The sequence below is a fragment of the Triticum dicoccoides genome, chromosome 5B (genome assembly GCF_002162155.2).
Source record: "Triticum dicoccoides isolate Atlit2015 ecotype Zavitan chromosome 5B, WEW_v2.0, whole genome shotgun sequence".
Lineage (NCBI taxonomy): Eukaryota > Viridiplantae > Streptophyta > Magnoliopsida > Poales > Poaceae > Triticum > Triticum dicoccoides.
In genome coordinates this window covers 637,249,742-637,277,172 of record NC_041389.1, presented here as the reverse complement: position 1 = coordinate 637,277,172, position 27,431 = coordinate 637,249,742, and the positions used below count along the sequence as shown (strand labels likewise).

Sequence of the window (27,431 nt, the reverse complement as noted above, 5' to 3'; positions counted from 1 at the left end):
TGGTTCAAACAGGGAAGAAAGTGGGAAAGCTGTAGCATGAATCTAGGACTTGGTTCTAAGAGGAAACGGGGGAAAGTAGTAGATACTGGCTACCCAACCGGTCTCTTGGTGGAAAATACAAAGAAAGCATGGTGGATGGCGAAGGGTGTGTGGGGGGGGGGGGAAGTGGACCTATCTCTTGGTTGAAAAAGGAAAGAAAGTGACAGGTATTGGGGGACAACGCAAATGAGAATGATCATGTCTAGATTTCCTGTGCTCACATAGGAAAATGTTGTTGAGGAGATAAAAAATGGGACAAATGCAGACATACTGCCTGAGTGTTTGCCACTCTCGGCAGCCACATCTGCCTCACCACTTTATGCCCCTGCTGTCCCTACATCCATATCGCTATCATTAATGTAAAATCAGATGAAGCATTAAGCAATGCCACCTAATGTCACTATAAGTAATGGTCTAGTGCCGTCGATAAATCTAAGCAATGCCACCACCATTTTATGAAGTGCTTCCGTCTTGCTTTATTTCCCATGAATTGTGTTTTTGCAGTTACACTTAACTCTCACACCGCTAACACTGCTTCATCCCAGTGGAACTGCACAAATTTGATTGCACATTTACTGACCATGTGCTACTCTCATGATAGTAATACTAATGCTATTGTTCTGCATGTTAATCTAGTGGCATTATTGATGTGATGTGATGCTACTTAGTTAAGGACTCTTCATACTGTCAATCTAGTGCCAATTATAACACAATAGATGTTGCTGTTAATCTTACACCACTGCAAATATTTGTCACTGTTTAAATAACTGTATTTCGTATTTGCGCAAAAGGGATGTCTGTCTCCATATCGTTTCAGGATGTCTGTCTCCATATCATTTCTATCCGCACAATCAAAAGCACGCACCTCAGTTTTAGTACAACTGCGCAAAATGAGGTGGCTATCCCTCGTTGCCGTTGTCTAACCTCCAGTCTTCAAGATATTCCTACATTGCTAGTAACTAAGGTAGAATGGCCAACACAATCTAAAATAAGCTGATTCGTATGTTTTACTTCCTGATTGCAGTGCAGGGACGAGCAAAAACAACTGCATCCTAGTCCGGAATGCACTTTCTGCCAGTTCTTCCACGGACTGAGGACTAGCTGGCATGGCTGCATGGCGGTTTTTTGGACAGGTGCGCGGACAAGAGGCATTGTGGTCTGCTTATTTCTGCAAATAACGGTGCTTAAATTTAGTGGAATGTATAAGCATTTCAACTGGTCAGTACACTGCATGGTTCAGTTCAGCATTCCAGCTGAGACCACAAAACCACAATTATAATTGGTTATTCTGGAATGAGAGAACCTAACCCCGGATGGTGGCAACAAGAAAAAACCAGAGTGAACTCCAGGAAATTTAAGCCTGCCGGGAGGCCCTTTGCTCAGAGAAGCCTTGCTTGTTTTTTCTTGATTTGTAAACCTTCTCACAACTTTGTCTTTTGCTGTGAACTAGTATATATTTGTTATGTTCTATGAATCATTGATATGTATAAAATTGTTTAACTTATGCTTTTCAAGTTTTTTATGAAGACGAGTTTAACGTGAGTGTTCCACATGAGCGCTGAACTAGCGTGTGAACGTTTGGAATTTATTACATTGTGGCCCCAATTAACTGCATGAACCAGTGTAACAAGATACATAGTTGCTTATATGTCAGACATTAGATTGTTGATTGTTAGCTGGTCGATAGCCTAGTGTTGAAGCGAGCTGAGCCAACGTGTCGTGTTTTTCACAACTGCTTATAAGTGGGGTAGCACCAACAGTGTTTACAAGTACTTATGTATACGTCGGCGCACAGTTCTCGAACGAGTGCTCTATTTCATCAAAACACACACTGCTCGTATGATAAACCGTGACAACTTATGTCTTACCATGCCATATTCATGAAAAAACTAGTGAGGACACATCTGTTTCGGCAACAATTATGATGGTTCTCACATGATTCACGGGAACACAAAAGTAGCAGCAGTTCCCATAGACGGATTCAAACAGAGTACTTGTCACGACCGGTTTTTCAATAAAAATGTTTATTGAGAAAACCAATCTTTAAATCCCAGTATAGGAAAAGTCATCCTTTCTGGTAGACAAAAGCTTGTTAAACAGACAACCAGTAGCATCAAATATATTACAGGGTTGAGCTGAGGCTGCTCACCAATTTATTACAGACTCGCCAATATATTACATATGGGCGGTTTTGACACAAGGGTGGGGTGGCATGCTACTAGCTCGGGAAAAGTGGTGGTGGATAACTTGACTTCTACTGGCAGTACATCGAGCGTCGAGGTGAGGCTCGATGAATTTATTCGGGGTTGCGGAAGCGGATAATACAATGACCAAGACAGGGTCACACGGGACTGACTGGGACTCCTCTAGGCGTCGGACTCGCTATCAAACTCTTCATCCATGAGATCGCCTTCATCAGCATCTGGCCAAATCAACAAGCCAGGTGAGTACTTGAAAGTACTCGCAAGACAGTTCGGACAAAAGATATAATCAATGAATGCATGAATGCGTCATGAACAAAGTATGATACTCAAATAACAACGGTAATATTGCAGAACTTGATGTATCAAAATTTAATAACTGAAAACCGATCGGGTGTCTGGAGCGACGCCTCGAAAGGTAAATAAATAAAAATGCATGCCGCAGTCGGGCGTCTAGCGACACCACATAAAGGGCTCTAAAAGAAATGCCACAGTCGGACGTCTAGGCGACATCACATAAAGGGCTTTAAAAGAAGTACCACCGTCGGACGTCTGAGCGACATCACAGACAGGGCTTTAAAAGAAATACCACCGTCGGACGTCTGAGCGACATCACAGACAGGGCTTGAAAAGAAATACCACCGTCGGACGTCTGAGCGACATCACAGACAGGGCTTTGAAAGAAAATACCACCGTCGGACGTCTGAGCGACATCACAGACAGGGCTTTAAACAAAAGAAAATAACAGGTATGCCACCGTCGGACGTCTGAGCGACATCACAGACAAGGCCTTGTAATAGATGTAAATAATGAGATTAGTCCATCCACAAGAATAATCTTTTAACCGGATTGATTACACATAAATACCACCGGAGTTTTTGTCACTGATGCTGATACCTGACAAGATAAGATAATTATAGTACTTGAACAAGGTAAAAGATAATCGAAAGATTGAGACTCTGCAGAGTTTGGAAGAACTGAACACAGCCAACGGATTTCCGTAGCCACGAAGGACTAGTTCCGTTTACGGTATTTCAGTAGAAACACATTTAACTAGTACACACCCATTTCACCTCACAATGCCAGGAATCACCCTGGACAACGTCCAAGAAAAACTTTGAGACGGGGAGGCCACAACCTCGAATAGCATGGGATCAAATTTCTATACGCGCGCTCTAAGGGGTGCCCCCCTCTCGGTCCCAACCAAAAACACCCATGCCCCCTGACTGGATGACGGGCTTTAATCCAGGGCCATGGAACCCTCATCCCGGCCTCTCCACTTGGTGTGTACCAGGAAAACGATTTGCAACTTACTATGCCATATTCCTTTCGGAAAACATGTGACAGTATAGGATGGAATGAATGGGAATGTGAATTGCGTCATGATGACACGGAAGTCAAATAATCTGGCATAAGACTGTCATGTCACAACATTGCCATCTTACCCATCCTCATACCAACACATGGCTTTGCAAATATGTATCCAACAACATAATGCTTTCCGAAACCTACTTTCCGATTATGTGCTTGTGATATATCATGCAAAGTGATGTTCATAAACATGCCATGACTATACTAAAATGCAAACTTGCAACAACACTCATCATATCAAGATTTCAATCATGCTTCCCTGGTTCGGAGTTGTCAGAGTCTAACTTTGCGAAGTTTGCAGCTCCGTCACCTCCTCTGGTATCTACGGTATAAGAAAAAATACGTACGCAACGTAAATACCGTGAGTGTACAGAAAAGTGTTCCAAATATTTTTCAAATAAATATTATAAAAAACTAGACAAAAATCTAAAGAGAACAGAAAAAGAATTAATCAAAAATACTTTTCCGATCAAAAGTTATAAGAGTCTTGGTCCAAGGACCCATCTGTAATGAAACAGAAAGTTTCCAGGGGGCTCTGCGGAAAAGTCCAGAGTAACGTTTCGTTTAAAAGAAACGGCTATGAGGCTGACAGGCGGGCTCCACCTGTCGGGTTTGAAAGTTAAAACAGAGAAAAAGAGCGCGACGGCGCCCGAGAGGTGCGGTGGTCGCCGGCGGCGATCCACGGCGAGTCAAGGTGATCGGGGGTTACCTTCGAGATCAGTGCACCGTTCCGCGTCTGTGGGTGGTGGTGGTGGTCGCCGGCGAGCACTATGTCAACGGCGGCCCTTCCTCCGGCGGACAGCGGTTCGGGCAATCGTGGATCTCGCCGGAGGGAGCTACGGGGATCAAATAGGAGTGGGGGTTAGCCTCCTAGTTGCTCGAGAGGGTTGCTGATGAAGTTAGAGCATCAGAGACGGCCTCACCGGAGCGAATCGAGGTGGAGGCCGAGGCGGAACGGGGCGGACGGAGTCGGGGAAGAAGGGCCCCTCGGGGCTCTCCCAGTGGTTGGGCGGGGTCTAGTGAGGTGGTGGAGTCGTTCGGGGGCGAGAGCAGGATCGGGGTGCTATATATAGCCGGCCCGAGTCGGTTGCCGTGAACGGATAAGTCCGGTGAGTTGATTACGGCGGCGTTTTGGCTGGATGGTCGGCTTAGGGGCTTGAGCATCGCCTACGTGGAGTAGTGGTGCCATTTTAGGGTCCAGCTCAGCACGGGAGGGAGGTTTACGGCCTGACCTCGACGGAACGGCCGCACGGCCCATCGACGGCAGAGAGCACGCTCTGCACGTGCCGCGCCACGACGACGGTGCTACATGCGTGCGCTGGCAAGGAGGTGGCCACGCGGAGCCACCAGGACGCTTGGGCGGCGCCGAACGGCGTTGTGCCGCCGTTCTGCTTCCTGTCGGCCGCTACGGCGCTGCGGCCGCCGCAAGACACGCCGGCGCAGGCGGGCCAGGGCGCCACCAACGCCAGGAAGGGGCCAAGCGCGCGTGTGAGGCTCCGGACAAGCAAGCCTGGCCGTGAGCTACGTGCCAAGCGCACTGTGAGCTCGTGACTGAAGTTACTGACGAAGATCGACATTGAACTTCTGAATTTAACTGAATATGAACAGAACAGTGCATGCAAGGTGTTCGACAGAATGATTCAGGCATGTAGGGATTTTTCCTTGAGCTGGTTTTTGGTGGAGGAGCCTCTCATTGCATCTAGAGGCTGCCGGAATATTTGAGGAATTTTTGGAGAGGTGTAGATATGAATTTCACCAAATTTGGCAAATCTGGTCCAAACTTGCAGTGTGTGAAATTTGAAAATTTGAACAGGAGAAGAGTGGATCAAGATGGTTCTGGGTTGTGGGTACAAAGGACTATCCAGGGGTGTTGAGTTGAGGTCAAAAATCAAAAGCATTAGGGCACTTGCTTTGCAATCCACCTAGGCTCAAAAGGATAGACAGATTTATTTTGGGAGGAGAAATAGTTGGAATAAAATCCAAAAATGGATTTTATTTGTTTGGACAGAATGTTAGGGTTGAACTATAGTGGGAGGAGAGGTTTTGGGAAAATTTTACCATGGGTGGCATGGTAAAATTTAGAAGGGATCAAAACCAAATAAAAGCCCAAAACAAAAAGGGTTTTCTTTTTAAAAGAAACCAAATCCAGGAAAAGGATTTTTGAGAGGGCAAACTTAGAAGATGGTTTTTAGGAAGGGTTTAAATGACCTCCTTTCAAACCAAGCAAGGCTCTTTTGAAAAACAAACCACCAAAAATTTTGGAGTGTCACAGCACCTACCCCCTTAGGAAAAATCTCGTCCCCGAGATTTCAGCTGATCCTTAAACAGGTGTGGATGCTCTGTCCGAAGAAAATCCTCGCTCTCCCAAGTTGCTTCATTCTCGGTGTGATTACTCCATTGGACTCTGAAAAACTTAATTGTTTTCTGTCGGGTCCTCCTCTCAGACTCTTCTAATATTTTCATCGGGTGCTCCTGGTAAGTGAGGTCTGGTTGCACGTCAATATACTCATGTGAAACTTGCTTCTCTGGGTTGCTTATGTATTTTCTCAACTGCGAGATGTGAAACACGTTGTGGATACCGGATAAGTCTCCGGGTAGGTCCAGCTGGTATGCTACCTTGCCTCGTCGGGCCACTATATGAAATGGTCCGATGAATCTTGGTGCTAGTTTCCCCTTAATCTTGAATCGTTGCAGACCCTTCATAGGAGAAACTCTCAGGTATACCAATTCTCCGGGTTCAAAACTGATTTCCCGATGCTTTCGGTCGTAATAACTCTTTTGCCGACTTTGAGCTGTTTTGAGTCGTTCTCTAATTGTCTTAACTTTCTCCTCGGCCTCCTTGAGCATATCTGGGCCAAAGATATGGCTGTCTCCGGTCTCTGACCAATTTAGCGGGGTACGACATCTTCTCCCATATAGAGCTTCAAAGGGTGCCATTTGCAAGCTGGCTTGATAGCTGTTGTTGTATGCGAACTCTGCATATGGCAAACTTTCTTCCCAACTATTCCCGTAGGTGAGGACACAGGCTCTTAGCATGTCTTCTAGGATTTGGTTTATGCGTTCCGTTTGTCCATTAGTCTGGGGATGGTATGCGGTACTGAAGGCTAGTTGGGTTCCCAGTGCCTGTTGTAGGTGATCCCAGAATGTAGAGACGAACTGTGTGCCTCTATCGGAGAAGATAGTCTTAGGGACTCCATGTAGGCAGACGATACGGGCAAGATAAAGTCTGGCTAGTCTCTGAGTGGTGTAAGTTGTTTTTACCGGAATAAAATGTGCCACCTTGGTTAATCTGTCGGTTATGACCCATATGGCATCGTTTCCGTGTTGCTATCGTGGCAGTCCAACTATAAAGTCCATTCCAATCTCGTCCCATTTCCACTCGGGTATCTTATTTGGCTATAACAGTCTGGCTGGTCTCTGGTGCTCGGCCTTGATGCGTTGGCAAGAGTCACAACATGCAATGAACGTGGCTATATCTCTCTTCATACCGTGCCACCAAAAATTTTCTTGAAGGTCTTTGTACATTTTTGTCCCCCAGGATGGATTGAATACGGAGCTGTGTGACTTTCAGTTAATATTTGCTGTTTGAGGTCCTTGACATTTGGTACGCATAGCCTTTCTCCGTACCACAATATTCCTTGCTCATCTATGTTGAATTCTGAGGCTCTTCCCAAACTCACTTTTCTTTTTATGCCCTCAATGCTGGGGTATCCGTGCTGGGCTTCCTTGATACTTTCCATTAGGGTAGGCTGTATTTCTATATTCGACACACTGCCTTCGGTAACCATTATTAGATTGAGTCGGGCAAATTCTTGTTGAAATTCTGGCCTCAATTTTGGTATATTGTCGTCGTCCGTGCTGGGATTTCGACTAAGTGCATCTTCCACAACATTTGCTTTTCCGGGATGGTAGTGGATTCCCACATCATAATCCTTCACCAACTCTAACCAGCGTCGTTGCCGTAAATTTAACTCTGGCTATGTGAAAATATACTTAAGACTCTTATGGTCTGTATATATCTCACAACGATTCCCAAGTAGGAAGTGTCTCCATTCCTTGAGTGCATGGATGACAGCTGCTAATTCTAGGTCATGGGTGGGATAATTTCCTCATGCTTGCGTAGTTGTCTAGAGACATACGCAACTACCTTGCCTTCTTGCATCAATACGCATCCGGCCTTTTCGGGATGCGTCACAATATACCTCAAAGTTCTTGTGTATATCTGGAACAATTAGTACTGGTGCCGTTGTTAGTTTTCTTTTTAGCTCTTGGAAGCTTTTCTCACATGCTTCTGTCCATTCAAATTTCTTGCCTTTCTTGAGCAATTGTGTCATGGGCTTTGCTATAGTGGAGAATCCTTCAATAAATGTCCGATAATAGCCTGCCATTCCCAAGAAACTCCGTACGTCCATTACGTTAGCTGGCGGTTTCCAGCCAAGTACGGCCTTGACTTTTTCCGGATCTACTGCAATACCTTCTTGGGTTAGCACGTGGCCCAGAAAACCCACCCGCCTTAGCCAAAATTCACATTTGCTGAATTTGGCGTACAGTTGATGTTTCCTGAGTTCTCCGAGTACAATCCTGAGATGTTCGGCATCCTCTTCTAGTGTTTTGGAATATATCAGAATATCATCGATGAATACCACAAGAAACTTGTCCATATACTTCATAAACACTTTGTTCATGAGGTGAACAAAATATGCGGGGGCGTTGGTTAGCCCAAATGGCATTACTGTGAACTCGTACAGCCCATATCTGGAGGTGAAAGCGGTCTTGGGAATATCTTCTGTTCGTACTTTTAATTGGTGGTATCCTGATCTCAAATCAATTTTTGAGAAGACTTTGGCCTGTGCGAGCTGATCGAATAAATCATTTATTCGGGGCATTGGGTATTTGTTCTTGATTGTGACCATGTTGAGAGCTCGATAATCAATACACAATCTCATTGTTCCATCCTTCTTCTTGGCAAATAAAATTGGAGAACCCCAGGGTGAGGAGCTGGCTCGAATGTATCCTTTCTCCAATAATTCTTTTATTTGCTTCTTCAACTCTACCAATTCGGATGGTGCCATTCTGTAAGGTTTCTTGTAAATAGGAGTGGTTCCGGGTGCTAGCTTAATGCTGAATTCTATCTCTCGGTCTGGTGGCATGCCTGGTAGTTCTTCTGGAAATACATCTGGAAATTCACATACCACTGGAACCTTGTTCAGCTCAGAAACGTCCACCTTGTTTAATCTAGGTTGCCGAGGTATTTGTCTCTCTTTGGCTGAAACTTTTATTTTCTTCCCTTGATGGTGGGTGAGAATCACGGTACGGTTGAAGCAGTCAATAAAACCTTTGTTGGTGGTCAACCAATCCATTCCTAGGATGACATCCAGTCCTTTGCTTTCCAGTACGATAAGGTTGGCGTAAAATTTCAATCCTTCAAATTCAATAACCACACCTTGACAGTAACTCTGGGTCACTTGCTTAATCCCAGGGGACTTGACGATCATTGATTTTTCCAAGGGAAGCATCGAAAAATTATTTTGCAAAGCAAAACTTTTCGAAACGAATGAGTGAGAATCTCCAGAATCAAACAAAACCATGGCAGGTATTGTGTTGACGGGGTACGTACCGAGTACGATATCTGGGGCGTTCTGTGCTTCCTCTCGGGTCACGTGGTTCAAGTGACCTTTCCGGTGGTTGTTGTTGGGGTTGAAATTGCTTCGCTTTAGTGCTGAATTATTTCCACCATTATTGAGCTTCGGGTTTGAGTTCCTTGGCTTGGGACACTGCTTGGCATAGTGCCCTTCTTCTCCACAAGCATAACAGGTAACGCCTGGGCGATAGGTGAACTCTTTGTCTCTTGCATGAAATTTTTTGATTGGACGTGAATTATTCGTGGGGTTTTGTGTGAATCCCCCTACTGGAATTCCTTCTTGCTTCTGTAATTGCGAGTAAAAGTAGTCTGGTCCGTTTTTCGTTTGCGGATATCTTCCAGGCTACGTCGCTCATTTTCCAGGGTAATGGCCTTATCCACTAGTGTTTTAAAATCTGGAAAGGTGTGCACAACTAGCTGGCACTTAAGGGCGGGTGCCAGGCCTTCCAAGAATTTTTCCATCTTCTTGCTCTCGGTCATGCGTTCTTCATTGGCGTAGCGAGACAGCAGTGTGAATTGGCTGTTGTATTCTGACACTGTCATGGCTCTTTGCTTGAGTTCATCAAATTCCTTCTTCTTGATTTTCATGACGCTCTAAGGAATATGTGCGCCACGAAAACCTTCTTTGAAATTTTCCCAGGTGATTTCATTTTCGTTGGGGTGCATGTGCAGGAAGTTTTCCCACCACGATGCAGCTGCACCTGTGAGATAATGTGGTGCATACAGTACTTTTTCACGATCTGAACACTGTGCGATAATTAATTTTCTCTCCATGTCTCGAAGCCAGTCCTCGGCCTCAAGAGGCTTGTCAGTATGAGAAAATGTTGGAGGACGCGTCTTTTGTAACTCAGATAATTTGGATTGCGGTTGATACTGACCACGGTTACTTCCCATATTGATGAATTGGTTCATCATTTCCTGGTGTTGCTGCTGACTCTGTTCATACAAACGACAAACTTGTCTAAAAGCTGTTTCACTGTCCTGTTGACTTGTCTGACCCTGAGTGAAATTCTGGTTCTGCGGTGTGTCATAATTTTCTTCTGGCTGAGTTGGCACGGAGCGCATCCAAGGACGAGACATCCTTCACTCTAGGGATAATTTTTTGTGAACTCGTAAGATAAGAAAGAGAGTCGCAAAAGTCAATAAAATCACACCCAAAGGACACTTTTAAACTCCATGGTAATTTTTTTAAACACACGATTGCGCGCGGAGAAGGACTAGCGCATATCTTACACGCGGGCATAATTATACATTACATCACTCAGGATATGCGTACATAATCCTGACATGTTATTTAAACTAGTGCACTCCTCCAGATCCTACATGATGCGCAAACAGGCTACTTCTCACAACCTAAGTACATAAAAACATATTACACAAGTTGATACATCGCATGGCGTCTATGCGCACTTAGTCGGAGATGGTGAGGATCTCCCTTGGCCTGCCGAGGGTGAGACGCAGAGACGCTGGGGAATCAACCTCCTCCTCGCTAATAGGTTCCAGACGAGAAACGTTGTGCTGAGCTGATGGAGCAAGTGCCGTAGGCGGAATAACACGAATACGAGTGGGTAGAATAGGTGGGGTAGCTCGTATGGGAGTGGGTGCAAGAAGTGGTGCAAAGCGGACGGGAGTGGGTGCAATAGCCTGGTTAAATTCCTCTGTGGTAGGTAGACGACGAGCAGTGGCGAGTATGGTAGGTGAGTGAGAGGCTGTGGATGATACAGAAGTCAGTGGTGGAGCGGTGTGCAGGAGTTCCCTCCTGTTAGCAGCACAGCCATGAACTGAGTCCATGCGTGCAGCCACGAGGTCATCCACCATGCAGTCGAATGCTGCCTCCAGGGCTCGGAGGTACTCGACAAGCATCTCAAAGGCCTCGTCTCGCTCTCCTCTGGGGCAAGAGAAGGAGTAGTGACAGGTGTAAGGCACATGGCATGGAAGGTAGCGGTAGCGACGGGTCTTCATTGCAGGAAGAACATCCCGAAGACGTGCTATCGTCTCGTGGGCAGCCATCTGCATAGCATGCCTTTCTGTAGGCATGGCTCTCCCCACGAATCGGAGGCAGCGTATTTCAGCATGGCCTCCCCTGAATTGCACCGCGGCCTGGTGCATAGTCAGACTGTCGCTGATCTTGTGTGGATAAAGCGTGAAGACTGGGCGCACGGATGGCCCCATCACGACCTGAACGATGAAGGAGAGGAGTTTGTCGAACCCCTCAGGCACGTTGGCGAACATCTGAGACTCGCAGTCGTTGTCGGCCATCTACAAAAGTAGGCAAAAATTCTGAGTGGTTAGATCATAAATTTTATGCTGACTGTCAGAAAATGACTACATGAATAACTCTATCATGCTAATAACCAATTAGCGATCGCACCTAGTGGCTTCCTACAGTCAGCCTGGCTCTGGTTACCAAGTCTGTCACGACCGGTTTTTCAATAAAAATGTTTATTGAGAAAACCAATCTTTAAATCCCAGTATAGGAAAAGTCATCCTTTCTGGTAGACAAAAGCTTGTTAAACAGACAACCAGTAGCATCAAATATATTACAGGGTTGAGCTGAGGCTGCTAAACAATTTATTACAGACTCGCCAATATATTACATATGGGCGGTTTTGACAGAAGGGTGGGGTGGCATGCTACTAGCTCGAGAGAAGTGGTGGTGGATAACTTGACTTCTACTGGCAGTACATCGAGCGTCGAGGTGAGGGTCGATAAATTTATTCGGGGTTGCAGAAGCGGATAATACAATGACCAAGACAGGGTCGCACGGGACTGACTGGGACTCCTCTAGGCGTCGGACTCGCTATCAAACTCTTCATCGATGAGATCGCCTTCATCAGCATCTGGCCAAATCAACAAGCCAGGTGAGTACTTGAAAGTACTCGCAAGACAGTTCGGACAAAAGATATAATCAATGAATGCATGAATGCGTCATGAACAAAGTATGATACTCAAATAACAACGGTAATATTGCAGAACTTGATGTATCAAAATTTAATAACTGAAAACCGATCGGGTGTCTGGAACGACGCCTCGAAAGGTAAATAAATAAAAATGCATGCCGCAGTCGGGCGTCTTAGCGACACCACATAAAGGGCTCTAAAAGAAATGCCACAGTCGGACGTCTGGGCGACATCACATAAAGGGCTTTAAAAGAAGTACCACTGTCGGACGTCTGAGCGACATCACAGACAGGGCTTTAAAAGAAATACCAGCGTCGGACGTCTGAGCGACATCACAGATAGGGCTTGCAAAGAAATACCACCGTCAGACATCTGAGCGACATCATAGACAGGGCTTTGAAAGAAAATACCACCGTCGGACGTCTGAGCGACATCACAGACAGGGCTTTAAAAGAAATACCACCGTCAGACGTCTGAGCGACATCACAGACAGGGCTTTGAAAGAAAATACCACCGTCAGACGTCTGAGCGACATCACAGACAGGTCTTTAAACAAAAGCAAATAACAGGTATGCCACCGTCGGACGTCTGAGCGACATCACAGACAGGGCCTTGTAATAGATGTAAATAACGAGATTAGTCCATCCACAAGAATAATCTTTTAACCGGATTTATTACACATAAATACCACCGGAGTTTTTGTCACTGATGCTGATACCTGACAAGATAAGATAATTATAGTACTTGAACAAGGTACAAGATAATCGAAAGATTGAGACTCTGCAGAGTTTGGAAGAATTGAACACAGCCAACGGATTTCCGTAGCCATGAAGGACTAGTTCCATTTACGGTATTTCAGTAGAAACACATTTAACTAGTACACACCCATTTCACCTCACGATGCCAGGAATCACCCTGGACAACGTCCAAGAAAAACTTTGAGACGGGGAGGCCACAACCTCGAATAGCATGGGATCAAATTTCTATACGCGCGCTCTAAGGGGTGCCCCCCTCTCGGTCCCAACCGGAAACACCCATGCCCCCTGACCGAATGACGGGCTTTAATCCAGGGCCATGGAACCCTCATCCCGGCCTCTCCACTTGGTGTGTACCAGGAAAACGATTTGCAACTTACTATGCCATATTCCTTTCGGAAAACATGTGACAGTATAGGATGGAATGAATGGGAATGTGAATTGCGTCATGATGACACGAAAGTCAAATAAGCTGGCATAAGACTAGCATGTCACAACACTGCCATCTTACCCATCCTCATACCAACACATGGCTTTGCAAATATGTATCCAACAACATAATGCTTTCCGAAACCTACTTTCCGATTATGTGCAAGTGATATATCATGCAAAGTGATGTTCATAAACATGCCATGACTATACTAAAATGCAAACTTGCAACAACACTCATCATATCAAGAGTTCAAACATGCTTGCCTGGTTCGGAGTAGTCGGAGTCTAACTGTGCGAAGTTTGCAGCTCCGTCACCTCCTCCGGTATCTACGGTATAAGAAAAAATACGTACGCAATGTAAATACCGTGAGTGTACAGAAAAGTGTTCCAAATATTTTTCAAATAAATATGATAAAAACTAGACAAAAATCTAAAGAGAACAGAAAAAGAATTAATCAAAAATACTTTTTTGATCAAAAGTTATATGAGTCTTGGTCCAAGGACCCGTCTGTAATGAAACAGAAAGTTTCCAGGGGGTCTGCGGAAAAGTATAGAGTAACGTTTCGTTTAAAAGAAACGGTTGTGAGGCTGACAGGCGGGCTCCACCTGTCGAGTTTGAAAGTTCAAACAGAGAAACAGAGCACGACGGCGCCCGAGAGGTGCGGTGGTCGCCGGCGGCGATCCACGGCGAGGCAAGGTGATCGGGGGTTACCTTCGAGATCAGTGCACCGTTCCACGTCTTTGGGTGGTGGTGGTGGTCGCCGGTGAGCACTGTGTCTACGGCGGCCCTTGCTCCGGCGGATGGCGGTTCGGGCAATCGTGGATGTCGCCGGAGGGAGCTGCGGGGATCAAATAGGAGTGGGGGTTAGCCTCCTAGTTGCTCGAGAGGGTTGCTGATGAAGTTAGAGCGTCAGAGACGGCCTCACCGGAGCGAATCAAGGTGGAGGCCGAGGCGGAACGGGGCGGCCGGAGTCGGGGAAGAAGGGCCCCTCGGGGCTCTCCCAGTGGCTGGGCGGGGTCTAGTGAGGTGGTGGACTCGTTCGGGGGCGAGAGCAGGCTCGGGGGTGCTATATATAGCTGGCCCGAGTCGGTTGCCGTGAACGGATAAGTCCGGCGAGTTGATTACGGCGGCGCTGTGGCTGGACGGTCGGCTTAGGGGCTTGAGCATCGCCTAGGTGGAGTAGTGGTGCCATTTTAGGGTCCAGCTCAGCACGGGAGGGAGGTTTATGGCCTGACCTCGACGGAATGGCCGCACGGCCCGTCGACGGCAGAGAGCGTGCTCTGCGCGTGCCGCGCCACAGCGATGGTGCTGCATGCGTGCGCTGGCAAGGAGGTGGCCACGCGGAGCCACCAGGACGCTTGGGCGGCACCGAACGGCGTTGTGCCGCCGTTCTGCTTCCTGTCGGCCGCTACGGCGCTGCGGCCACCGCAAGACACGCCGGCGCAGGCGGGCCAGGGCGCCATCGACGCCAGGAAGGCGCCAAGCGCGCGTGTGAGGCTCCGGACAAGCAAGCCTGGCCGTGAGCTACGTGCCAAGCGCACTGTGAGCTCGTGACTGAAGTTACTGACGAAGATCGACACTGAACTTCTGAATTTAACTGAATATGAACAGAACAGTGCATGCAAGGTGTTCGACAGAATGATTCAGGCATGTAGGGATTTTTCCTTGAGCTGGTTTTTGGTGGAGGAGCCTCTCATTGCATCTAGAGGCTGCCTGAATATTTGAGGAATTTTTGGAGAGGTGTAGATATGAATTTCACCAAATTTGGCAAATCTGGTCCAAACTTGCAGTGAGTGAAATTTGAAAAATTTGAACAGGAGAAGAGTGGATCAAGATGGTTCTGGGTTGTGGGTACAAAGGACTATCCAGGGGTGTTGAGTTGAGGTCAAAAATCAAAAGCATTAGGGCACTTGCTTTGCAATCCATCTAGGCTCAAAAGGATAGACATATTTATTTTGGGAGGAGAAACAGTTGGAATAAAATCCAAAAATGGATTTTATTTGTTTGGACAGAATGTTAGGGTTTAACTATAGTGGGAGGAGAGGTTTTGGGAAAATTTTACCATGGGTGGCATGGTAAAATTTAGAAGGGATCAAAACCAAATAAAAGCCCAAAACAAAAAGGGTTTTCTTTTTAAAAGAAACCAAATCCAGGAAAAGGATTTTTGAGAGGGCAAACTTAGAAGATGGTTTTTAGGAAGAGTTTAAATGACCTCCTTTCAAACCAAGCAAGGCTCTTTTGAAAAACAAACCACCAAAAATTTTGGAGTGTCAGAGTACTAGCCCCAGAGGGGTCGATAACAGGCAAGGTTCGGATAGTTAGACACAATCCAAACTACTATTAAACACTAGCTGGGGCAACTATTTCATGCCTCGATCTAATTTGGGCTGGACACAAGACGGACCTTGCCATGAACATCATCAAGGACATCCGCAGCTGCTCAATCCTGTGAACCTTCATGAAGACAACCTTGTGGCCTTGCCACTGATAAACTTGTTTGCGGAGGCATGCTACGTCATCTTCCAGCGTAAGCTTGACAAGAACAGTATGCCTCACAAATGAAGGAGTAGCTTTCAACTTCTTGTGATTTAGTACACCCTGGACAACATTCCAGGATCCAACAGCCTAAGAACTCTGTTTTCCCAGTGCGTATATTCAGGTCATCCACCTCATAGCGAGTGACATGTACAACCACACAATCCTTGTCTGCATCAGGGTTCTAATTGAAACAAAAACAAATTCTGAATTACTTTTCAGTATAAGAATCACAAGTTGTTTAAACCACTATGTATAGCATGGCATCGAAGTTAATAAAATTTTGCATTACTAATCACCACACACTTAGATGAAAAACCACAATCGAGATCGGCAAAGAAGTAAATCACCTTTGGCAGCTCAGCAGGGGGTGGGGGCGGGACACATCCTCGAAGGGTGAAAACTGCTCCTGCAGTGCCACGGGGGCTGTAACCTCAAACGGGGCGTTGACCATCTCAGTAGTGGCCCACTATAAGAAATATGTCAACTAATGACCTTCTGTCAGTGACCCTGGAAGAATTGGTCATAGATCTATGACCATTTCAGAGCAATTGGTCAAAAGCTATTCTGGGGGCTCCAAACCCTAAACCATCGCGACCATTTTGGTTAGAAAGGTCGTAATTTACTTACACGAAATGGTCAGAAAGCAAATAGTGCTAGTTTGCTGCCTTATTTCTAGTTGTTAATGACCAATATAGATGGTCATAGCGTTGTAGATTGTGGTGGGTTGTGATGACTAGGCGCCATCTCATCAGTTTTGCCTATGTGTCATGTCCATGTGGCAGTTTTTGCCCTAGGTTGTGAAGCAACCTATATTTCTGTTATTCCCAAAATTCCGAAAAAAATCTCATAAATGTTTTGGATCATATCTTCATCAAATATGTCAAAAACATTCCTTGCCTAGTTCAAAAATAATTCGAAAATATTAATTTTCCTATTCTGTTCAGAGCAGCACTTTGTGAAGGAAGTACCACTTTGGCATGTCCAAATAGTATTCATTTTCTACAGTGCTTTCCTATGCCCAAATAACCATCCTCCACCAAATGCCAGCTCAATCCATTCATTATTTTGAGCCGAGCTTCAACATTCGTATTTATGTCCAGTGTGGTACTTTGTAAAGCAAGTACAACCTAGGCTCCTCCTTTTGAGGTGAAAATTTGTGAAGACGGTCTTCTTAGTAACTGATCATCCTCAACCAAAACTCAGGCCCATTAGCCATGTGCATTTCCCATATCGCAAATCAAACACTTGGCTGCTTATTCATGTTTGAGCATCGATCGGTCTCCTCGTGAGAATCTTATGTTGTGATTTTCTTCCTAGCACCTACCTGGGGAGTGCCCAACCCACTAGACATACCTAGGCCGCCCAGAACACATGGCAACGCCACGGTCACGCGGTGACCACGCGGCGGGCATGCGAGTTTACGCGCTCTAGAGTTGGGGCCCTCGACCACCGCCCAAACCTCGACGTATCGCCACCAAACCATGTATTTTTGATTAAATAGGTACTTATGTAAATATAAAAGATTTTTGGAAAAAATAAATAGGAAACTATGAGGCAGCTGCAGTTCAAATTTGACCCGCTTCCAACTGAATCAGCGGAAATTTGTCTTTTTCATGAGAGGTGGATCAAAACTTTTTGCACCCAACCATTTTGTAAATTGTGCATTAAATATGTCCTAGTATTTTAGAAAATTGATTTGGTCCAATTTGGCAACAATTATTTGGGAGGTCCTTCACAAAATAACCTCCTTTTGGGCACTCAGAAAATGAAAAATGGTTTTTTCGTCCAAAGAAAATGAAAACTTCCTTAGGCAACATTGTTTGCCATTCCAATATGCAGCCTTTTGCACAATATGAGATCATTTTAACAAACTGTGCCACGAATGTGGCCATAAGATTGATCATTTGGCTTGAAAGCCATGAATCTTCAGAGATGATAGCTCATTTCTGAGAACACTCTTTTAAAATAATTGCCGTATTACAAGTTTGTTATTTTTCTTGGGAACTTGTCTACATATAATGACACAATGCGAAGGTTTCCTAATTTTTTAATTTTTTTAATTTTTTATGCCCTTTTGGAAATGCGGTCAAAACGGCGGGAATTACCGCTCCTATCTAGTGGTTGAATCTTGGAATTTTTTTGGTGTTTCTCTGATTAAATAGGTACTTATGTCACTAGAAATTATTTTTGGAAAAAATAAATAGCAAACTATGAGGCAGCTGCAGTTCAAATTTGACCCGCTTCCAGCTGAATCGGTGGAAATTTGTCTTTTTCACGAGAGGTGGATCAAAACTTTTTGACCCAACCATTTTGTCAATTGTCCATTAAATATGTCCTAGTATTTTAGAAAATTGATTTGGTCCAATTTTGCAGCAATTATTTGGGAGGTCCTTCACAAAAAACCCTCCTTTTGGGCACTCGGAAAATGAAAAATGGTTTTTTCATCCAAAGAAAATGAAAACTTCCTTCGGCAGCATTGTTTGCCATTCCAATATGCACCCTTGTGCACAGTATGAGATCATTTGAACAAACTATGCCACGAATGTGGCCATAAGATTGATCATTTGGCTTGAAAGCCATGAATCTTCAAAGATGATAGCTCATTTCTGAGAACACTTTTTTAAAATAATTGCCGTATTACAAGTTTGTTATTTTTCCTGGGAACTTGTCCACATATAATGACACAATGCGAAGGTTTCACAATGTTTTGATTTTTTTTGAATTTTTTATGCCCGTTTCAAAATGCGGTCAAAACGGCGGGAATGACCAGTCCTAGCTAGTGGTTGAATATTGGATTTTTTTGGTGTTTCTCTAATTAAATAGATACTTATGTACCTATAAATGATTTTTGGAAAAAATAAATAGCAAACTGTGAGGTAGCTGCAGTCCAAATTTGACCCACTTCCAACTGAATCGGCGGAAATTTGTCTTTTTCATGAGAGGTGGATCAAAACTTTTTGCACCCAACCAATTTGTTAATTGTGCATTAAATATGTCCTAGTATTTTAGAAAATTGATTTGGTCCAATTTTGCAACAATTATTTGGGAGGCCCTTCACAAAAAGCCCTCCTTTTGGGCACTCGGAAAATGAAAAATGGTTTTTTCGTCCAAAGAAAATGAAAACTTCCTTAGGCAACATTGTTTGCCATTCCAATATGCACCGTTGTGCACAATATGAGATCATTTGAACAAACTATGCCACGAATGTGGCCATAAGATTGATCATTTGGCTTAAAAGCCATGAATCTTCAGAGATGATAGCTCATTTCTGAGAACACTTTTTTAAAATAATTGCCATATTACAAGTTTGTTATTTTTCCCGCGAACTTGTCCACATATAATGACACAATGCGAAGGTTTCCCAATGTTTTGATTTTTTTTGAATTTTTTATGTCCGTTTCAAAATGCGGTCAAAACGGCGGGAATGACCGTTCCTAGCTAGTGGTTGAATCTTGGATTTTTTTGGTGTTTCTCTGATTAAATAGATACTTATGTACCTAGAAATGATTTTTGGAACAAATAAATAGCAACCTATGAGGCAGCTGCAGTTCAAATTTGACCCGCTTCCAGCTGAATCGGCGGAAATTTGTCTTTTTCATGTGAGGTGGATCAAAACTTTTGCACCCAACCATTTGGTCAATTGTGCATTAAATATGGCCTAGTATTTTATAAAAATGATTTGGTCCAATTTTGCAACAATTATTTGGTAGGCCCTTCACAAAAAAACCTCCTTTTGGGCACTCGGAAAATGATTAAAATTAGCTAGAAAGATCAAAAATGCATAGAAATTGGTCCTTATCGATAAAATGTGGTCTAACTCTAGTGAAAATTTGTGTCGTGCCATTTTGAACAATATTTTTTATAGCTATTTCACAAAATCCCTATATTTTTAGTACTTAGACACTTTTTTAAATCACTGATTTACCGAACCAATCAGGACTCTTCCAACGGATCAATGACATGGCGCCCATCCATACATCCATCCATCTCTCCATCCCACATCCATCCATCCATCTATCTACAGAAAAAAGAAAAAAAAAGAAAAGAAAAGGAGATACCCCCACCCGCAGCCCAAACCCTAGCTCAGATCGACCCCTCCCCCCGTCGCCCCCTTCCTCCCTCGTCCCCATCTCCTCGCCGCCTCCCCCTCCTCGATCTCGATCTACCGCTGCCCCCACCGCCACCATCGACGACCCGCTGCCCCCACCGCCACCGCTGCCCTCTACTCCACAGTCGGTGCCCCTACCCTCTCCTTCTCCCCTCTTCCTACATCCCAGATCCATTCGACCGCGGCGACCACCTCCTCCATGGCCACCGTGCCCACGGCCACCTCCTCCCGCTGGCGACCACATCCACTCCGTCGGCGCCACCTCCCCTCCCTGGCTAGAGGTCCCCTCCCCTCCATGGGACCGCCACCGATGAAGTCCGGCAATTCCAGCTTCGAGTGCCCGCAGGAGGCGCAACACCGCATCCGCATCACCCTATCCTCCAAGAGCGTCATGAACCTCGAGAAGGGTGATGATGATGGGTGGATCTCGTCAATCCACACCTCCTCACCCACCACATCACGGGATCAGCAACATGGGAAGGTGTCCACGAGCTCCGCATCTCCCCTGTGCATCGACTACGGCCACCAGTTCAAGCTGGGCGCCCCCACATCGCCGGATCCGAGATTCTTCCCCGTCGGCCGCCGCGCGCCTTCCCCCGTCGATCCGCGTCGCACTCGCTGCTCCGATGTCTCTAGCCTCCCCGAGCTCGTCATCCGCACCGCGGTGAGCCCCTCAGCCGATTCCCCTGTTTGGCACCCTCGATCCGTCGCCATATGTTGCCTGCGCTCACCGAGGCCGCATCACCCATCCATCCAGCATCATCTCGCTCCACCGCCCCACCCAATCAGCACCACACCATCCAGCCACCACTCCATCTTCGCTGCCATCACCTTGCGCGCTCCACTTTGTAGCCGTACAAATTTGGGTCCTGTATGCAGGACAAATGTGTTCTGCACTTTTATAAATTTTCTAGCCAGTCTCTTGTTTGCTTAATAATTCCATCTCCATCTTGTTTCATCCTACCCAGGAATGTTAGCAGTGACACTTGATCCAGTGTTTTAAATTTGTGCGCCTAGATGTCTGATAGATAGTTGGTTGCGAACTCTGCTTTACCTAGGACGATTTGCATAGTATATTGAATCAGTGTCCAAATTAGAAATTTTTACGTGGGTTGGTTGGTGAATTCCATTAGGTATTGCAGTCCAGTAACACATTATGTTTTCCATAGTTAGGTTGAATTCTTATACTGTTGCTCTAGTGATATAAGTGCATTTGTTTGGAGGACAGAAGAGAACAGAGATGGGCATTTATGTTTCCTCAAGTTCTCAAATGGGTTATTTGTAATGAATAGAAACCGGTCTAATTAGAGGGGTGGGGCGATGCGACGCATCAAGAAAAACTTAAAACATCCATTGCAATCAACTGAAGTGCATGAGATACAATGCCACTGAATTTGAGGCAAGCATTCCATTTTCCCACTGTTTAATATACTCTAACTGATATTTTCCAGGGCAGGAGGCTGCAGCTTGTTTTGTTAACAAACATGAATTGTTAAGTCATCTATTCCTGGCTGTTTCTTTTGTTCAATATATATGTGTGCTTTTTGTTTTTTTTGCAATGTCCACAAACTATTCTGTTTTGTTAATTATATGTTCGATGAGCAACCAGAGCTTATAGTGCTGATTCTGATGATTATGTATGTTCGTAGGGATATGAAAGAGAGATTGCAAAGGCTGCAACTGAGGAACATAAGAAGAAGCCAGTGGTACTACACCCAGCCCTCTACTCCTTCTAGGAATCTCTGTGGCGCGTGTGATCTGACTGGGTTGGGTTGGTGTCTGGTTGAAGGACAAGGTGGTGAACCCGCTGTTCGATAAGAGGCCGAAGCATTTCGGCATCGGCGGCACGCTACCGCCCAAGAAGTACCTCCACGGGTTCATCAAGTGGCCCAAGCTTGTGCGCATCCAGCGCCAGCGCCGCATCCTCAACTTCCCAGTAAGTTCAGAGATGCTATTGGTCTTAGATTGCTGATTTTATTTAGAGTGAAGCTTACTAAGATTGGGTTGCGACAGGTGCAGGTGGACACGTACATGCAGGAGCATGAGAGGATGCAGCGGGTGACACGGGAGGAGTACCAACTCCGGCCGCCCCGACGACGCCCTCGCCTTCGCCAACCTCCACTCCTCCATGAGGTACGCATGCATTTCTGTTCCTTGTAGTCACACTGAACTGTTACTTTATTTGTTCTGAAGTGTTTACTTCTAGCTACACTGAACTAGCTAAGATAAGAGGGTGGCAATTATGTCACCAATTGCTGAACACCACCTGTGTGTGTTATGAACTTGTGGTGCTGCTCACTGTCAGGAAGAAAAACATGTAGTACTGCTGATAAAATTTAGTGAGAGATGTGGCTCCCTTCATCGACTTTCAGTTTCTCTGATGCTCATTCATGTTCGTGTATTTTTTTACAGTGGCAGTCTGTATGCACCATGTGTGTAATAAAATAGAAATGGAATTGGGGGGCTGCTTTCTTTTAATTTCCTCGGGTGTTGTTGCTCAATCGCAAAAGGAGGGCTGAATCCTGTCTTGTGTACTAATCATGAGTTACTAGCATTTGGCTTCTCTGTGCTAATTAAACCTGATAAGTATGTATGCTTCTTTGAGATACAAATTCCACATTGCATGTTTATGTGCTAATTAAACCTGATAAGTATGTATACTTCTTTGAGATACAAATTCCACATTGCATGTTTATGAGGTTCAATTTCTACAGATGGTGCCAAATAAATGTGTCAACATGTGTCTCCTTAGGGGTTGTTTTAAACCGCAAATGATCTACTGTATCAATTTTTTGCTGTTCAAAGATTGAAATCCTGGTTCATTTTCAAAGATAGAAATGTTGTTGACCCTGTTCTTCTATGCTTAAATGGTAAAAATGTCGCATTTTGCTTGTTCTAACCATTTTTCTTGGTAACTTGCAGATGATGGCCTTCATCCATGTTTTGTCGTGAGGTCCAGGATGAACAAGTTGGGAGAAGCATTGGAGCTAGTTATACTATGATAGTTGTGTTACCTGATGTGAACATTTTTTATTGTAAACTTGATGTGAACCATATTTTTCTGTAATAATGTGTTACCAAGATGATCCATCCTTGTTGTGTTACCAGGATGAACAAGTTTGATTGTAATAATGTGCCAAGTTTGACTCTTTCTGATTGTATTCATGATGTGTACCATATTTTCCTAATTAGTCGTGCTCTGTTTGAAGCATTTTGTTTTCTCTCTGTTCGTATTTAAATATTGTTATTTATTTACTGGAAAATTGAGATCTGAAGAATATAACAGTGACAACTGGGACCCACTTGTTAGAACCTGACAACTGGGTCCCATCTCACTAGTGGGCTCATCTTTTGGAAAAAATAAAATAAAAAAGGCCATGGCCTAGAAAATAAAAAGGCCGAATTCTTGGGCCAGGCCCATGTAGCTAATAAAAGCACAGGAAAAAAAATATAGAAAGGCTAAATTGTTGGGCTAGGCCCATGTAGAAAACCGAATTGGACCGTGCTGAATCTTGTGCCACATCAGCTTGCCACGCTGGATGCCTACGTGGCCTGGGGAGATTGCTAGTGACCAAAACGCCATAGTGGACATATTTTGGTCATAAACGTCTTCGACCATTCCATAAGAAAGGTCGCTATAGTCAGTTTATGACCGCTAGCTTTTGACCTTCTGTTTTTTGGTCACAAAAAGGTCGCAAATGAAAAACCATGACCTTTCAGTGACCAATAGTGGTGGTCACAAGTTGACATATTTCTTGTAGTAGCCGTGAGCGTATCTGGGGTCGGCTCGATGGCTGCCTCCATCTTCTTGGAGCTCTCTGTCTCGTGGGGATCAGCCTCCCATGTCTGCTCCAATATCGACAGATCTTTGCCTGGTTCTCCTTGGTCCATCATGAAACTGACGAATACTAGGAGACCACTGAAAGGAAAACACAGTCGCAATCACAATGAAACAAAAAAGAGAGTGAGGATCGGTTACTGCTTTGCAATTTTTTTTCTCTGAACGAAAATATACCAACATCACGGATCCGCTTACCTTCCCTTCGTTGGGAGAGAAGAACAGTGGCAGATGCGAGTGTTGCCTTTCTTGAAGACGGTGAGGGAGAAGGGGATTCAGCAAAGAGTGAAATGATGGTTGCTTCGTCCGTCAAACTTGGACTGCAGGGGGGGGGGGTTGTGATACGATGGCTCGTTACTGCCGTGCTACACCCGGGCTGACTCTCCGCCTGCATACTGCCTTCTAATTTGGTGGATGGCATTTGCGCCCATGCACTACATGGCCCGCATGTCAGTGAACAAAAGTATAACGACATTCAATAGAGGGAGATGTTTCAATGACCTAGGAGGAGCCAGAAGCGGTAGAGTGTCTCCACTGTACTAGTAGTAATTGTTTTTCTGGGTAGCTGTAGAGTTTCTCCACTATACTAGTAGTAATTGTTTCTCTGGGCCCAAGACAAAATAGGCCATCCACACTAGTAAATAGTAAAATCAATTCAAAAGCCCTACATTTACTGAATGAGAGGCGCTACCCACACCCAGCACACCGCCCCCCAAAAAACCTGGGTGCTCTTCTTCCTCCTCGCTCCCACCCACCTCACGTCAGCTCGCTCCACTCTTACGCCCAAATTTCTCACCTCACTCCTATAGAAAACCCCAGCTCCCCTTCTTCCTCACTACTATAGAAAAAACCTCAGCTCCCCTTCTTCTTCACTCGCACTACAACTAGGCTCGCCATTCGTTACCCTGCTCAAATCTGTGAGCACGATGCGACGCCTTCGAGGAAAATGGAGTCGGCTGACCCCATCACCAAGAAGATGAGGCTCCCGTGAGTGGCGACGCCTGTTGTAGATCCCGCACCCGGCAGCGCGAGGAGAAGCGGCGACCCCGCCCCCACCGGATCCCAGGAACCCGTAGAATCTTGGGTGTACCGCATCAGCAATCTCCCGGACGCCGTCCTTGGGGAGATCATCTCGCTTCTCCCCACCAAGGATTGCTGCCGCACCCAAGTCCTCTCAATTCGGTGGCGCCCCCTAGGGCGCGCCGTGCCCTTTAATCTCGACTGTCGTCAGCTATCTCTCTTCAATGATTTTGAAATCCCCAGAGCCATCATCTGCTCCCACGAGGTCTCCGCTCAAAGCCTCTGCATCCCGTCATGCTACCTGAGCAAGCATACCATGCCCTGCACGGTGGACGCCTGGCTGAAATCCCCTGAATTCACAGAACTACAGCTGCTTGAGTTCTACTATTCCCTTGGAAATCACATACCACATACCGAACGCCATGAACTTGTGCCCTCAGCACCAATGTCCATATCGCGGTTTTCCTCCTCTCTCCACACCGCCACCTTTGCGCTGTGCTACCTACCAGACAATCTGGTACTAAACCTTCGACTCCCATTTCTCAAGAAACTTTCACTTGTGCGGGTTCGTATATCGGAGGCCTCATTGAACAACATCATCCACTTCAGTTGCACTGCCCTGGAGTGCTTGGTGCTTTTTTCACAGTTAGAATCGGTTGTCTCCAAAGAAAGTCGCCTAACCTTGTAAGAATTGGAATTCCTTTTGATGGAAGGCAGCTCATCATCCAAGATGCAACTTCACTTCAAAAGTTGATCCTTGATTCTAGTTATTCACCGTTGCAAATAATCGTCCTCTCTGCGCCTAAACTGGAGACCTTGGGTATAATACATGATCTCTGTGCTCATTTCAATATGGTGTTTGGCTCCATAATTCTTCAGGTACTTTATATTATCATCTACACTTGTAACCATAAGATGCATTTTAAATTTCTGCCCATAAGTTATATATTAGCTTGGAGTACACATTTTGTACTAATATTATGTTCTATGCTCAATGAAGAGTTTCTCCATGGATGACCTATCAATGGTGCTGGATTCTGTCAAGATCTTATATATCCAAATGATTAGTTTTGATCCGAACAAGATTATTGGCTTGCTGCAATGCTTTCCATGTCTGGAGAAGTTGTATATAAAGGTGATAATTTCACACGCACATTAGAAGCCCGCATAGTGTACTAGAATTAACCGTTCAGCTGTTGCTCTTTCAACACTCTTTTTTTAGACCTTAACTATTTTCAATCTTCATGTCTATTTAGGCAACAAGACGGGGTAAGAAAGTTATAACCAATCGGTGTATTCCTAAGCATCGAGATTTTCTCACTTCTCATGAGATTCGATTGAAGACAATAGCGCTAGAACAATATGTAGACAACCGCGCAAACACTAGATTTGTCACATTCTTCATGCTGAATGCGAGGTTACTATTGTCCATCAGGCTTAAGTTTATCAGCAGCATGGTTTTGACGGATGGGTATGTCGAAGAGCAAAAAAAGGAGTTTCAGGTGGGCAAAAGAGCATGTGAATGTGTCGGGCTTCTATTTACAACATATTGTGGTCATAATCTAGTAAATTTTACGACCCAGGATGTTCATTCTATGGACCTGACCGATCCATTTAACTATGACTGCCAAAAACAGTGCTGGAGTTAGATGTTGTTGCCCTTTTCAACCTGGGTTTTTTTGTAAACGTGATGAACAATTAACCGTCGTGCTTTTGTACTGTTTGTAAGCTCGAGTTAGATGTTCCTGCCCTTTTCAACTCGGCTGTGACTGTCATATTTTCTTTGAAACAAGGCATGGCTTGCCATTCGTTTAATTTAGAGTGAAATATTGTAACAAATCCCAACCAAGGGACATAACATCACTCTCGCCGGCTGTCGGTGTCAAAACCGGCGGATCTCGGGTAGGGGGTCCCGATCTGTGCGTCTTAGGCTGATGGTAACAGGAAGCAAGGGACACAATGTTTACCCAGGTTTGGGCCCTCTCGATGGAGGTAAAACCCTACTTCCTGCTTGATTAATATTGAAGATATGTGTAGTACAAGAGTAGATCTACCACGAGATCGTAGAGGCTAAACCCTAAGAGCTAGCCTATGATGGTATGATTGTAATTGTGATCGGCCTTCTAAGGACCATCCTCTCCGGTTTATATAGACACCGGAGAGGGCTAGGGTTTACATGGAGTCGGTTACAAGGAAGGAAACATAATATCCGTATCGCCAAGCTTGTCTTCCATGCAAAGGAGAGTCCCATCCGGACACGGGCCGAAGTATTGAGTCTTGTACCTTCACGCTTCAATAGTCCGGATGATGAATATAGTCCGGCTGTCCGGATACCCCCTAATCCAGGACTCCCTCAGTAGCCCCTGAACCGGGCTTCAATGACGATGAGTCCGGCGCGCAGTCTTGTCTTCGGCATTGCAAGGCGGGTTCCTCCTTCCGAATACTCCAAGGTTGTTATCAAACACGTAGACCGTGTCCGGATCTGTGAGATGATCTTCACACAGCATGGTAGGGATCATAGTATAAATCCACTCTGCCAGCAATCTTCGTACATCGTGCCCTTGCATCATGGCCTAGTCCAACACGA

General features: G+C 45.2%; 1 pseudogene; it reads right to left on the bottom strand.

Annotated features, from left to right (window-relative positions):
- Window positions 1-20,283, bottom strand: part of LOC119310355 — a 45,343-nt pseudogene extending 25,060 nt beyond the window's left edge.
- Between the last annotated feature and the right edge of the window lie 7,148 nt (window positions 20,284-27,431).